This window comes from Lonchura striata, chromosome 4 (genome assembly GCF_050655825.1).
Source record: "Lonchura striata isolate lonStrDom1 chromosome 4, ASM5065582v1, whole genome shotgun sequence".
Lineage (NCBI taxonomy): Eukaryota > Metazoa > Chordata > Aves > Passeriformes > Estrildidae > Lonchura > Lonchura striata.
The window spans coordinates 45178071-45193062 of NC_140706.1; the positions used below are offsets into that span (position 1 = coordinate 45178071).

At 38.4% G+C, this 14992-nt stretch overlaps 1 protein-coding gene across 8 annotated transcripts in view; it reads right to left on the bottom strand.

Annotated features, from left to right (window-relative positions):
- The window catches only part of CSGALNACT1 (chondroitin sulfate N-acetylgalactosaminyltransferase 1), a 47283-nt gene that overhangs the window by 26959 nt on the left and 5332 nt on the right, over nucleotides 1–14992 (bottom strand). For 2 of the 8 annotated variants that reach the window (XM_077782948.2, XM_021532623.4), the window contains exons 1-2: nucleotides 14576–14989; nucleotides 14030–14098 (exon numbers count right to left, since the gene is read on the bottom strand). The gene's annotated coding sequence lies outside the window, so the exon portion shown is untranslated. Of the gene's footprint in view, nucleotides 1–10788; nucleotides 10851–11649; nucleotides 11770–14029; nucleotides 14099–14484; nucleotides 14990–14992 lie in introns of those variants that run through there. The other 6 variants (XM_085578927.1, XM_085578930.1, XM_085578928.1 and 3 more) reach the window with 6 other exon arrangements.

A 14992-nucleotide genomic window follows, 5' to 3' on the forward strand; every position in this document is an offset into this window, starting at 1 on the left:
GTGGAGTCTACTCCAGATAAAAGCTACACAATTTCCTATCACTCCTTGCACGCTCTCTAGGTGCATTGCCTACCTATTTTCTATCTCTCCACAGCAAACCTTCCCAGAACAATTGTGTTCCTTACTGTTCAACACTTTGCACAGTAGAAGTCAGGTCCAGTTGGGCTCTCAATGAATCTGTATGACAGCAAGGCATCAAATACCAGATGGTGACCCATAGCTTCTTCTTTCTCCCTTACAGATGTGCAGGCCACTTCAGAGACCCTGGCAGAACCAACTTGGCTGGTGTACTGCAATAATGCATTAGTGCTGGCAATCAGCCTGGAAACCTTAAATATTGTACAAACTGTGACTCCAGCCCAGAGGAAAAACGGTAAGAAAATGGTAAATACCTTGAAATTAGAACTCTGTAATCTCATCTAGCCTTTAAAATCAGGAGTCTAAAACTAAATACTGTGCAGATATTGCAGCTACACAGTGATGTTCCTCATTTGTTGGCAGATAGGGAATTTCACATGAGTGTGCCACACAGGAGCACTAGGAGGAATTTGAAGAGCAAATGTGAGGTAAATATCCCTGCCGTGATCTCACAGCCTCATTTTTCACCTCCTTCTTTTAAGAAAGGCACACCCTCAGGATGACTGTTTTGATGTATGCACCATTTGCTGGGTGGAGGCTCTACACAATCCTTCTTGACTTCCAGAAGAGATGCCCCATGAAGTTCACTCCCTCCATGCACATTCTCCATTATGAGCAGAAAACTGCAGTTTAAGAAGTGCAGCTACACATAAAACCCCCAGGCAGTTGTAGGATGGGCCTTCTATATCCATTAGCACAGGCAGAAAAAGATTCCCAGCCTGAAGAGAGACAAGAGGAGCAGCTGGGAGTGGCTTCCTCAGATGCTGCACATGGAAGTCCCTCTAGATATGGGTCCCTGATGTCAGCCAAAAGCAAAACTAAAGATAACTAGATATAATGGGTGGGAAGACTTTTTTTTAAGGCAGCCTCCTTTTCCAGTGTAGCTCAATCTAACCTTTCTCTGAGTACCCACTGCACTAGAGGCTCATGCAACAGAGCATTTGTTAGCAGCATATTTTATGGCCCACAAAGAAATAAAGTTCAACTGCTCAGGCTCCAAAGCACTGGCAAAACACAGTCATCCTTCAGTTCAAACCCACACTTTGACACAACACTGCAAGATGCAGGCTATTCTCATTAGACAGGTCAGTTCTCAGGCATGGTCCACTTCGGTCTGCAAAGCTGACCAGAAAAAAAATCACAAAATTATGAGAAAATGCTTCCACCACACCTGCAGAAGACAGCCCAGTTGTACAGTTTAAATACTTTCTACACCAGAAGCACACAATTTTGAAGAGCCCAGCACGTCCATTTCCTGGTGTAATAAACACCTGATCAATCTCAGCTGGAAACACTGCATCCATGCCTGGGAGCACTGAGGAGGCTTTCTAAAGGACACACTGGTTTTTTCACCAGGGTAGCAATGAGGTATCTAGATAAGGTTTCTCACACAACTAAAACAGTGCACAGACTACTTGAAAGGAGATGCTAAAAGGAGATAGTTCACTGTTAAAGTAGAGCTCAACTTTGCATTTTATTAGAGAGATATGGACACGTAACCAAAAAAAAAAAAAATCTTACTAAAAGGTTCTTACTGGGATGGTCACTATATTTTTTCCTTTGAAAAAAAAGGAAGTTCTACAAGGAGTTAAGGTAAAGATAACATGATACTAGAAAAGGAACATACGTAATGTGTAGTACTAGTTCTACAGTAACCAAAAACCATCAAGACATACTAACCTGTGCCATAGACAAAATACTCTGTATTCAAGGGAACATAAAATCAGGAACACTGACACAACACTTTATTAATACTTGTCAGATAACATGAGGAAGTCACACTATTGACTTCAGTAACTACTGAGAAATCAAACGAGAAAGAATTTACAATTGTAATATCCTACTAAAAGCAAATCAGCTGTAGTGATGAAAAAAAACATTTTCACACACCTGATTTTATGCATCCTTGGTAGATTTCAAAGGTGCAGACACAACATGAACATTATTTTTAAAGCCTCATAGCTGGATGCATTTAGTTAACTTTTGCTACTTTCCCCCGTATAAGCGGGAATGTTCTCAACAATTTTCCCTTTTATTCTAGAATACCATTGTGATTTGGGATCAGGACACTTTGGTTTTGTCTTATTTCCCAGATTGCTTAGCAGAAAAAAAATGCAAAGAGTATCTATGGTATCTATGTATCACCTAAATGGAATATCTAAATTATTACCAAGGTCATAAAGATTCATTGAGGAAGTTTTAATTTCATTTTTAAAGGGAAAAAAAAATATTTTCAAGGCATAGAACAGTATTATCTACTGAATATAAATCAGTACGGATTCTTTGTAAAGCATTTTGTCAGTCCAAAACATCAGTTCAGCAGTAGTAACTGAATGCACATTGCAAGTAGACAATCTGACCAGAGCCATTACTTAGACCAGTCCATGCCCTGACTTCATTGAAAATTACAGTAATATTTCTTTTAGTCCTTAGTTCATCAATTCAATATCAAAATGTCAAATACCTTTGATTAGCTCAGCACATACACTGTGATTGAATATCTGAAAGGAGCTTCAGAGGTGCTTTGCACCTTCGTGTGATGTGCACAGGGTCACTAAAGAACAGAAACACAAACCTTAAAATTCATTACCCAGCTGATGCCATTTAAACTCAGCAATCAGCTTACAAACCGTGTATGCAAGACAGGAGAACACTTGCCAAGGTGACATTTATAGTCTAGGTAAACAAGCAGCACAGTAGATTTCCTAATGCATCAGGCTGTTTGCAGGCTCTGATTGCTGATGCTTAATGCTCAGACCACATTTATGCAAAGAAGCCATATGGTTGTGAAAACAAGAACCACTCTGCCTAAACTTGAAACCTTCAGCCTAGGAATCAGAAAGGACTGGGTTAAATTATGGATTGTACTGTCCTCAGGCATTCCTCCAGTCTCTTCCATCAGTGATGTTCCCCCCCTCACACAGCCCCCTGAATATCAGGCTAGCCCAGAGGTCCGAGGCTGTGAGGGGAGGAATATCAGGAGATGGCAAAGATTTCCAAAAGAGGCTCTTACCCCAATATACATTGGTTCAGCTCTCTTTATTCTGTGGTGTCCATGTGGAGAGCAGGGCAAAAGAGGACGAACAGGAAATGTCAGGGGTCTATACAGACTTTGGACAGGGTGGACTTCCCTGGCTCTCTGCTAACCCCGTTGGGGCAGAAAGGAGGGGTCCAGGTTTATCTTGATCAGAGTCACAGGGTCCCAGGGACAGGGGAAATAGAGTGCCCATGAGCTCACTGTAACACATCAGCATTAATATACCCTTATTGGAGCACAGGACTCACTTTGCTTTGCTAAAGGAGTGGAAAAAAATGTTTGGAACAAAGAAGTGAGGAGTAAACAAATGGAGACAAAAGATGAGGGAATTTGTGCAGCCACTTAGAATTACTATGTTGCTAAAATACCCTTGTAATGTGAGGAAATTGCCTGTGAGTAGGTTTGCAGCTACAAAGAGCTACAAAACCTCAACGTGGTTTGAAGTGGTTTTGCTGAAAGGAAGCAGCTGTAGCAGCTGGCCTGGATTCTGAACTGTGTTTGGGAAAAAAACCCCAACAAAACAACAAAACTCCCCACATGTTCAAGGCATACGTATCTGCAGAGAACATCAGGAAAGCCTTAGAGAGCTCAACAAGGCCTGGAGGAGAAGCACACCTCTTCCAAGGAAGGAGTGATGAGTGCACAGGGACCCTCGCTCAATTTGCTCTCCTATTTTCTCTGTGCAGCCTCTACCAGCTTTTGATCTTCCCAAAGGTAGACTGGGTTAGAAAGCTCTTAATACTCTTCTTTCTACCAAGTATATTTATCTGAGCGAGTCCAATAGGCCTGAATCCAGCTACAACAAACTTTCTGGGCACCTCTGACTGTTATGAAATGTAGTGACTCAGCCAAGCTACATCAAAAAGAGAACATATTTTATTTGTTTACTGGAACTTATAAAACAGGGCAGGAAAAAAGGAGTCAGAAAGGACACATCCCCACATATCTTCATCTTAGAAAGTTTAGTGCTTCTCTCTGACCACAGGAAGGAATTTCTATGTGGCTTTCTGCCTCCCCATACACTTTTTTGACTGCCTCCCTCCCCAGGCCCATAGCTCTGCATCTCAGACAATCCTAGTCACCTGTGTCATGATGCAGTTGAATCAGAGGTATCAGTGCTTATTTACAACCAGCATTTCCCCACTTATGTTCCCATTGCCATGGTAAGCAGTAACAGAGCCTGAAATATAAGGTCAAAACATAGCCTAGATATCTCCCACAAACCATATGGAATAATCATTTTCTGAGGAAATTTCTGGCAAAAATTTGCGCTTGCTCTCTGACCAAAAGCACACCTCAGCTCAGCACTCTGGACTCCAAACCGAGCTCCTGAGACAGAGACCAATAAACATCTCTAAAAAGCTTGCACCCAGATTCCTCTGCAGAAACTGAAGAGGATCTTGCCAGTTCCTTATAGGTTATCAGTCTAACTTCTGTGATCTCTGTCAGCCTGTGTTTCCTTCTACCATGTGGAAGCTCAGGGCCATGGCACATATCTACACTGCTTGCCAAGCACCCCAACATCACTTCATAGGAACTGATTCTTGTTTTCCATCTTTCAGAAGCTTTTCAGCCTATCCTTGCACAAATAATGTATGATAATATAGGTTCTGAATATATCTGTGAAGACTGAATATATCTGAATATATTTATGAAGACAAACCAGACCTCTTCCCCAGTTACTATTCCACTGAAAATCCAATATCGGTCTGCATGTCTTGGATTGCTCAGAGATAAGCAGTTAACATCACAATACAGTTATGTAAACTGTATCAAACTAATCAGACATCAAGACAGAGGAAAAAATAGGAGAAATCAAATGAACTCTGGAAAGAGACATCAAGTTCAGGCTGCCAGCACTGCACATAGTGAAATACCTGAGGAAAGTTGAAAATTATTGTGGTAAGTACATCACAATTTAGGCCAGCCTAAGAGGGAGGCTGTCCACTTAGTGAAAACCTGGACCAAAGCAGATATTCAGCATAAGGGACTGTGTTCTGGAGAGAGGTATGAGGACACAAAGTATGAAGCACCAAAAAGGCAGAAACATAATAACAACATACAGTTGCTGTCTTGTCTCAGCAGGAGTCAAAATTCAATTACTGGGACCGACCAGAGTTCAGTATAAATTGATATTTCTGTGCATTAAATAGGATTATTCAATAGATGGGAACACAGAGGTGCAGTATTGACAATGTGTCAATATATCAGAGTGGTGATACTGCAGCCCAGTTTGGTATCCTAGGATTGATGAATAATACACTGGAAAAGACAGAAACTTTTAATTTCTGTGTTACCTCCTGTATCACCTCAGCCTTCTTGGGATTAATTTTAAAACAGCTATTTCAGAACTTGTTAAATCAAAAGCACCTCCATGTCAGTTTTAGCTTGGGAGGCTGTCAAAAATCCAATTCTAGCTGCAGTTTATGTGGAATCAAATGCAGACTCAGGCCTTAATTTTGGCATAGGTATCACAACACAAAGACATCAGCTGTTTTTTCTTCTGTGAATTGCAACAGATCTCTATTGATAAGTTTTCATGTCATAGTTGCTTTCTGATCTGAAAAACAACAGTGCAATTTAGAAATTCTTCTCCTCTACCTTGATGCAGTCTTGAGAAATTCAAGGAAATTCATTTTAATCTGGATCACCAGCAAGATGAAAGAGGATAAAAAATTAAAAAGAGATCAAAATTAAGAAAAATATGTAATATCAAAGCCAAGAAATAGGTATAGCTGAATGGAAATTGCCCTGTGCAATATAAAAAGTGTTGGTAACACTTTTTTGGCTTGGCTTTGTTGTTTCAGTCCTAAGAGATCTGAAATGTTTGCCTTGAACTGCTACTGATCATACACATCAGTTTGATGAGAAAGACCAAAAGTTTAATAGGAAGTGTGTATCATAAGCTGAGGACCAACAGCTCAGAAGTTGTATCCTACAGGAGGCAAAAGTACACTACAGCCTTCACCTAGGGAAATAAGTCCTCTCTTGAAGAAAGCCCATGGAGTAAAAACAAAAGAACACTGTAAGAAAGAGCAAAAGCTCTCAGTGCATTGAGGTGATTAGCGTGCAGTACATCAGAACTTTCCAAACACTATTGTACTTTCTAGGTTACCGCATGCAGGTTCCAGTATCTTTCCAAAGGCAAAAGAGTCTGGAAACTGGTCTGGAAGATAGTCCTGATCAATTCCTAGATGTCAGATCTAGGATCTCAAGGTGAAAGATCAGAATTCACCTCTATATCAGAATATCACCTCTGGAAGGTGGGAAGGTGGGAGTTTGTCTCTCTCCACGAGTACGTTATCATAGATATTAATTGGAAAATATTTACTTCAGATAGGAGGGGGAAAACGTGCCCAGACTGAAGATGCCCATGGCAGCTGCAGTGAGGAAACCAAGAAACTAAAGAAGTCTAGACCAATGTAAAAGCTTTTAACATGCCACTGTGAAGGTTCAAGAATCAGTTAGACAGACTTCTTTAAGAGCCAAATGATTTTATCACCAATAACCTTAATGATGGTCTGTACTCAGCTGGGAGGAATTGGATAAAATTTGATTCTAATTATTTGAATCCATAGATTTTTTCAATCTCTATTTTTTTTTTGAAAGACAATATAAAAGTGAAAATACAGCTCCTAAAAGAAACAGCAGAAAAGTTTTACTGAGCAATCATATAATCATAGAATACCAGATTGAAAGGGTATTTAGGACAGTTTTGCAGTGGCACTCCCAAAGCAATTTTCATCTCACCTGTGCCATTCTTCTATTATGAAATCATGCCCACAAGCTTGTAATCCAGCCCAGGGACTCCAAAGAAAAATGTTGTTGTCACCTGTACCTGACGTTTGTCTAAATAACAGTCACCAGCATCAAGAAATTGACACAGCACAACTGTTTTTGACACCAGCTCTTGGTGATCTGCCTCACTCATACTTTCTGTCTTTCCTTGGTTGCTCTGGAAAAGAGCTTACCCTTCCCTTGGACTCCCTTTGATAGCAAGGGACATCCATTTAGCTCTTCCCAATGGAAGAAAATCCTCATAGATCTAAGGTACCTGTGACAGCCAAGGCTTACCTATTCCCTCTGGTTGTACAAGCACATTAATCAGCCCAGATGAAAATTATAATGGATGCAAGGACTTCCAGATGACTTTTCCCCCAAATCTCTCCTTTGCTGCTTTATGAAAGTTGAAATATTTATGTGGGGATGTACCAATATCAAATTTCCATGTAAGATTTTGTAACTATAGGTTGGAACTTCAGAAGGAAACTAAAGAAATATACTTTATCTGCTCTGTGAGTACCAGCACTTCTGTAAAACAAATGCAGCAGTGATGAAGGATCTCACAGGACGCAACATCTTTGAAACTCAGTCTCATGCAGTATAAATACAATCCCCTGATTCACCCATCCTCTTTTCTACCTCCTCTGACTACATTTGAATCATGCATATGAGAAAAAACATCAGGACAGTACCGTTAGCTGCACTACAAGTCGGAGAAGCACAAATGGCATGGAAGGTCTAAGCCTTTTAATAATGATGCTGTTCTCCGCTGCAGATCACCTGGCACGCACAGTTCAGCTCTCTGACAAAATAATGCAGTCACTCCCTGATTAAATTACTCCTGGAGTGGAAAAGACATTGAGCAGCCTGCCTGTTTCAATTGGCTGTGTGGTGACTGAGCTCCATGAATATGGAAATAATTAGAAATCCTAGACCATTATAGAGGAGGACGAGGCATATGTGACCCACATAAAGGGCATGCTGAAGTTGCATGAAAGTGAAATCACAGTGTAATATTAAACAAGTGAAAAATCCTTGAAATCAGTGATGGAGGTTAGAAAACAAATGAAGATTACTTCAGTAAAATGCCAGAGGGTTCCAACAGAGATACAAAGCCTTTTCAAATGCATTTTACAGGCTTCTTTCTCCTAGGAAAGAGGTAAAATTGAGATTTTATTTTAAATTATAATTCATAACTCTAATCCACACCTTTGTGTCTCTTGCTCCTGATGTTTAATAGATTTACAAGATTACTAAGTAGTTGCCAGACAAGTTTTTTCACTTGGGCTCTGAAGCTTTGACCTTAGTAGTAGTTAATAGACCAAAAGATTCTAATCTGAGTATGGACAAGTACCCTAGGAAAACCAAAAAGCTTTACCAGCAGATGAGCCCGTTTTCAACTCAAGCAGAGGAACTGCAAATAAAGTAAGAAAATTATGGCCCTGAGTTTACTGGAAAAATTCTGTCACATACATCTGTAAAATCTCTAAAAAAAGCTTACGTTTTCCTTGGACATGGCTCACTTGCCCACCTGTGCTAACCAGGAAGAACCAGCACTCCAGTATAAGAGGTGCTTTGGTGAAATGGATGTGCTCTGCTTCCCACATACTCCTGCAGCGGGCGTGCACAGCACATCCACATGCCCCATATAGCTCTGTTTCTCCTGCCACTCCATGGAATTGCTGGCAAAGAAGGTATGTAACAGCAACCTTCGTCAGCTTCTTCCACCTGGCTGTCATAGCAAAAGGCAAATCCAACAGCAAGGAAAAAAATGAAGTCTAAACCACACTGGACAAATGCAAGCATTCACAGACATTTAATTCTAAACTTTTTTTGTCCCCATCTGAAAACTAAGGCCACCAATTCATAACAATACTTTTAAGGGGTTCTGAGATGTGCCCTCAAAACAGATTTGCATTACCTTACATTTGCAAAGATCTAGTTTCTTAGTGTAGTTAGTTCCGAAGGATTTTAGAGTGAAGCTTTATTTTCCTTTCTCTAATGCTAAGAAATTTTCCTTTCATTCCTTTAACATTATGTAAGTGCTTTTCATTTCCTGAACAATTTTCAGAGAAAGCTGCTATATTTTTGGATAGCTTACTAATTCATAAATTTATATACATGGTTCAATTAAGCATCAGAAAACTTCTCCACTGACTTTTATCTCATAAATCACCTTACACTATCCTGCAAATTGAAAGATCAGTGGCATGTTTTCTATCCCTGTGGCTCAAACAAATCTCTGTATCAATTTTTAAGTTAGCAACCACTACTTTCACAGTAAGTTCATTAATCTAAAATATTTCTGTTTAAATTTGCTAGGATTAGAGGTAACGTTATGATGTGTTACATATTCAGACAGTTTTTTTACTTAATAGTAGAATGATGAGAAAAAAGCGGTGCAGGTAACATGATTCACAATACACACCACTTTATATTTTGCTAATAACTTTTTACAAGTTTTCCTAACATTTATTTAAAATCTCTTCCCTGAAATCAAGAGACTACACTTTCTCACAAATAAAATAATACAAAGTGTACAAAGGGTGTTTCAGAACTGTTACTTCTATTTTCAGACTATTCTAACTAAAGAGGAGTGCTTTTCTAAAATACTGGCTCCACATTAAAAGCACACATGGCAAAGACTATTTGATGTAAAGCTCCTCCTTTCAAAATCAATACACCTCAAAGTTTCCCTCTGTGAAGAAAGTCGGTATGTATGTGGTCATTGTAAATGCTAATGAAAATATCAGTTGTAGGACACATGAATGCAAAGAACGCAAATATAGACATACTCTGGTCTGGACAAGTTGAAATCTAATTGTCCTGTTAGGGGTTGTGTGACTGGCTACAAAAGCTAAAAAATAAAAATAAACCAAATGCACCCTTCAAAACTGGAAGCCACTTAGTTCACTGAGTGATTACCATTGATCCCTGGCACATGTAGCTCTGTCTAACTCTGTTATGATCATGCCCAGAACTTTTATAACTACCTTCTATTAAATCAATTCATAGGGGAAAGTGCTGGAAAAAAATCTTAAAATTATACAAGCATTAAAATCCAACTTTTAAGACTGAAACATTCTGCGCTCCCAGATGTAGCTGAAGTACCACCTTGGTAGCAGGAATGGCAGCACAGGTGACATAACATCTCCTTAACCTGTACCATTCACATCCCAGCAAAAGATGTGAATGCAACACAAACCACTGACTGTCAGTACTGGTCTGGGTAACATGAAACTCTTTGAAGCTCTCTACCTTGGTGCATGTGCCTGGGAAGCCTTTGGATAGCCAATCACTCATGTGGTTTGAACATTTTGGCCTGTAATTTTTTGTTAAGCCAATTTCCAAAAGAAATTATCTCTTAGTAAACCAGTTGGAGTTACAGATTGTTCAGCTGGTTTGAAAACTAAGTGATTCTAATTTCTAAATGTGGGTACACAATAAAAGATAATCTAGTAGGAAAAACTCTGTCCTTAAATACAGGACATATAGGTCCCCCTTTTGGTTCTGCCACTGGCCCACTGGCAAGATTCCGTGTGAGTCTTTTCACCATACACAAAACAAGAACAATAAGAGAATTGCCTCAAAATCTGAGCAAAATTATAAGCAGATGATTAATAGATATATTGGGCTGCAGACTTTTGGCTTTGAAAATCTTGATCCAGTTTCTTATCCTGGAAAGGAAGCTTGGATTATTCAATTTAAGAACTGTCAACTATTTATAGCCGGAGCTATAAAAAAAAATTCTTTTAAGAAATAGCAAGCCAGAAACCTCTTGCTGCCTCAACCATCTCCCGTCGAAACAATTCCCAGGGGTATCTACATACCGTTCTAAGGTTGCTGGAGTGCATATTGTTCCATGTCTTCTTGCCAGTAAATTGCCAAACCACTGTTAGACACACAATAGAGAGGAAAAATGAAAAAAGAGTTCTGGGAATTTAACTTCAGTAAGTTTCTATCACTGTTCTGTTACTTTAGGAAGATGATGCTCATGTCCAACTGACCAAATAACATTTCTCTGTTATCAAAGCAATGCAGCATGATCTAGTGGAAGGTGTACTTGCCTATGGCAGGGGGATTGGAACTAGATGATCTTTAAACAATGACCTCATGTGCAATGTACTAATGTAACAATGTGCTATGTACTCTTAAGAACATTCACATTGGCATGAAACTGGGCTAGCATAGTACAGTTTAGCCTAAAACACATAAACCTGTTGATGATGAACCTGAAAACAGAATCCAGAACTGTAAACTAATCTAAAACTGAGTTACCTTAACAAAACAAAACAATCAAAAATCCACATGGCTCTCTGCTATCTTCTGACAACTTTCTGTCTCCATGTCAGAAGAAAGACAGAGCTCTGCACAACATTGAATGTGTTAATTTACTCATTGAGAATACAGCTCACCATGAAGACATTTTTTCTGAAAATTAAGTCCCAAAGGGAGCTGAAGACATTTACTCCTATTTTGACTAACCAGTCGAGTATAAGAATATAACACATACACTAGTGAAGGTGTCTGTCAGTCTCTAACAAGGAAACCATTAAGGACAATGATGACATCTTATCTGGGTAGACACAAATTAAACAACTGGGGATGAAAGATTAACACTTCACTGTCCGAAAACTTTTGTAGCGTAACTGAATAAAAAATGAGAGTTTCTTCAAGAATCAGAAAATGACCTGAGGTATGTTGGTGCGGACAAAGATGTGATGTGACAGAGCTTTCTCTCACCAGAGGGTAACTAACTGATGGAGGCTTGTGAGCAGGCTTTCTCCTGTAGATATGACCTGAAAGGTAAGCTGCATGCAAACAAAAAAAATTTGTCAGAAAAGGGTCAAGTCAGCAGGACAAGGCGAAAGAAAATAGAAGCTAGGTGTAAATAGATTGAGCATTTTTGCCTTATGTTTTTTGTCTATATATTTCATAATTGTTTCTAAGTGCATTGCTGATTTTAACTGTTACAAACAAAAGTTCATAGTGCATTTCCTTGTAACCTGTCTTGACTTGTGCATAGTTTAGACTAATTAGCCTTTCCTTGGCAAGACACAGACCAGGTCACAAGGGTATGAAAACAAGCACCCAGTTAACAGGAACCCAGCCTGGGGCATGGAAGGAGAAATACAGCAAGCCATGAGCTCTGCTAAATTGACTAGGTAGAAGGCTGACTCCCCAAACATCAGGGAAAAAAAACCATCTTCCAGTAACTCTTGGAAAGCAAGAAGGATGGAATCCAGTAAGATATTGCATCAACTCCAAAGATCCCAAAGAACACACCAAGCCACCCACATCACTTACCCTCTTTCCCCATTCATGTTTTCTGGCAATGTCCATAGAAATGTCAACACATCATGGTGGAATTCTAATAAGATTGTATTTGAAAAGCAGTACTGGCTACCTCACAAACCAGAAATCAGAAGGGAAAGAGGGGAACCCAATACACCCTATGCCAGTGATGGTGAATCAGAGATTCTAACTTATTTTTTCAGAAAAAGGTTCAGAAAACCTGTTATATAAACACTATATTAGTTTATTATACTGCTAATTTTAAGTTTTTTTAAGGAACATTCAACTTGAGATAACTTTAAGAATTGGGAATAAGGGAAGTTTTTTTTTTGAGAGCAGAAAACAGGTTGCAGACATAAAGTGTGTATTTGCACTGTGACAGGATATGGATTCATATCTCCAAAAAATAAGATGACAAAAAATAGTAAGATTTGGTGTAATGTTGATTAAAAAAAGTTAAGCCTCAATGGGTTTTAAAACATCTTAGAATTAATTTACTCATTTGAGTATTGTAAGTGCTTATAGTGGTAAATACCTTTGTTCTATAAAATGAAAAATAGTTTACTGCAACTTTGTAACTCTGCCCTCTATCATTCCTTACCCCATCCCAAGTAAAAAACAAAAACAAAAACAAAAACAAAAACAACCACAAAAAAAAAACCCCAAAAACCAAAAAACAAACAAACAAACAAACAAAAAACAAAACAAACAAAAAAAAACTTCTGGACAAACTGTTAAAGGATACTTCTGAATGGAGCTATCACTAGGTGGAATTCAAACAGTAAACAGCTTCAGAGATGTGAGGAGCCAAACAAGATAGATTTAAAACACTTTGGTGAATCAAAAGTGCAGTACAGCATGTCTCCCTTAAAAGATGCAGACTCCCCTTGTAAGAGATGCCCCAAGTATTCAGATGGATTGATTTAAATAATGAGAAAACTATAGAAAACATGAGCAAAAATCTTGACTTATAAAAACTGTAACCTTGATACAGAAAAGAAAAAATAACATCCCTTGAATGGCAAGCTCTTAAATTGCTTGAAAAGAAATATGAACAAGAAATAGTATTTTCTAATTCCCCATGCACTAATCATAGCCCACCAATATTGGTTTCCCACACAAATCTATTTTCAATGCAGTTGCATTGGGCAATGTTGCAGTGACACCTTTCAGCTATTCTGATGCACATAAATAATGATTCAACCTTTTAAAGCTATATACTTCCTGTAAGAAGCAACATTAAGTAGACAAGGAAGTAAACAGCTTGATATGAATAACTATTTTATTTGGACTGCTCTTAAAAAAGAATACACAAAAAGTACATTGTATATGTTTGAAAACAAGTCTATTCCAGTTAAACATTACCATAAAAGTCATCCTCTTACAAGGAAAGTGATTCACAGTGGAAACAATTTGAAACTCAGTTTTACAAAGTTTGCATAAGAATTGCCCACCCAGGGCAAGAAATCCACTCACTCCCACACAATGTGATAAGCATAGAGGAAAAAACCAAAGCAATTACAAAAAATGATCTTTCATTGACCCAGAGAATACAAGCTCATAGGAACATACAGATATGTAGTAGATATTGTTGAAATAAAAATAGAGGATTTTAAGTCTCACATAGACAAGGAACAGTTTTATGACAAGTATAAACAAATTTTATCAATAAGAAAAACAAATAGCAACAGGATAATCTTAGTAACTATAAAGAAAATAAATACTGCATCTACTTCATATTCTAACTTCAGAGACAAGAATAAAAAATTGCCTTACCTCAAATACAGCTTGAAGAGAGACATTAACAATATGCCTACATCCTTTCTTAGTTCCCTTGATAGCAAGCTAAGAAGAAATACAAAATAGCAAATAACTACCTTTCCTTCAGACAGCATGTGCCCAGGAATAACACACTTCCTAATAAAGTGTGCAGAAAAGAAATAAAAAAGAAATTAAATATTAAAACTCAAAAATATAATCCTTTCAAAATAAAAAGATAAGAACTTTATACATTTGAAATTCACAGTATGATTTATTGAATTTTATGGGAGTAGACATTCAGGAATTAGATAATATAGACTTAACTGATATTACCTCATTCTCACTAAAATATTCAGTACATTTGTCTACAAAAGAACAACTGTAAATTCATCTACACAGAACTCGGACACTGGAGATGTAAAAAGATTCCTATTCCAGTAGTAGGCACACATGGACTCACACGATACAACCTTATTAACTTGCTTTTTCCTCCAAAACGACAGTGCTTACTAAAGCAACACTCAAATGTTAAATGCTTTGGTCAAGAGTTCAGTCACTGACCTGCAGTGAAAGCCTTATGTTCAGCTCCAACATTTTCTAACAGCAAACAAGGAAAAAAAATGGTTTCATGGAATGAACTGTTAAAAAAGAAAATCCTCACATAAGCTTTCCCCGAGGGGGAAGAAATATCCACAAGCTTTAAATTGGCCAGGCGGATTTAAGAGGAAGCAAAAAAAAAAAAAAAAAAAAAAAAGGCAGCTCTTTCTATTGCGTCAAAGAGCCCACTGTGCAATAGGAACAGTGAACAGAGTTGTTAAACTGGCAAGCTTTTGCTTAAGACAGCTTTTCAATATGCTCTCAGCATCGTCTCCCAGGGCTGGCTGGAGACAGTCCCACTTCTCTTATATGGGCTCTACTCCTTCAAGAGGCAATCGCTCTTAAGGACAGTTTCTATAAACATGCTGTTCTTCTGGCTTG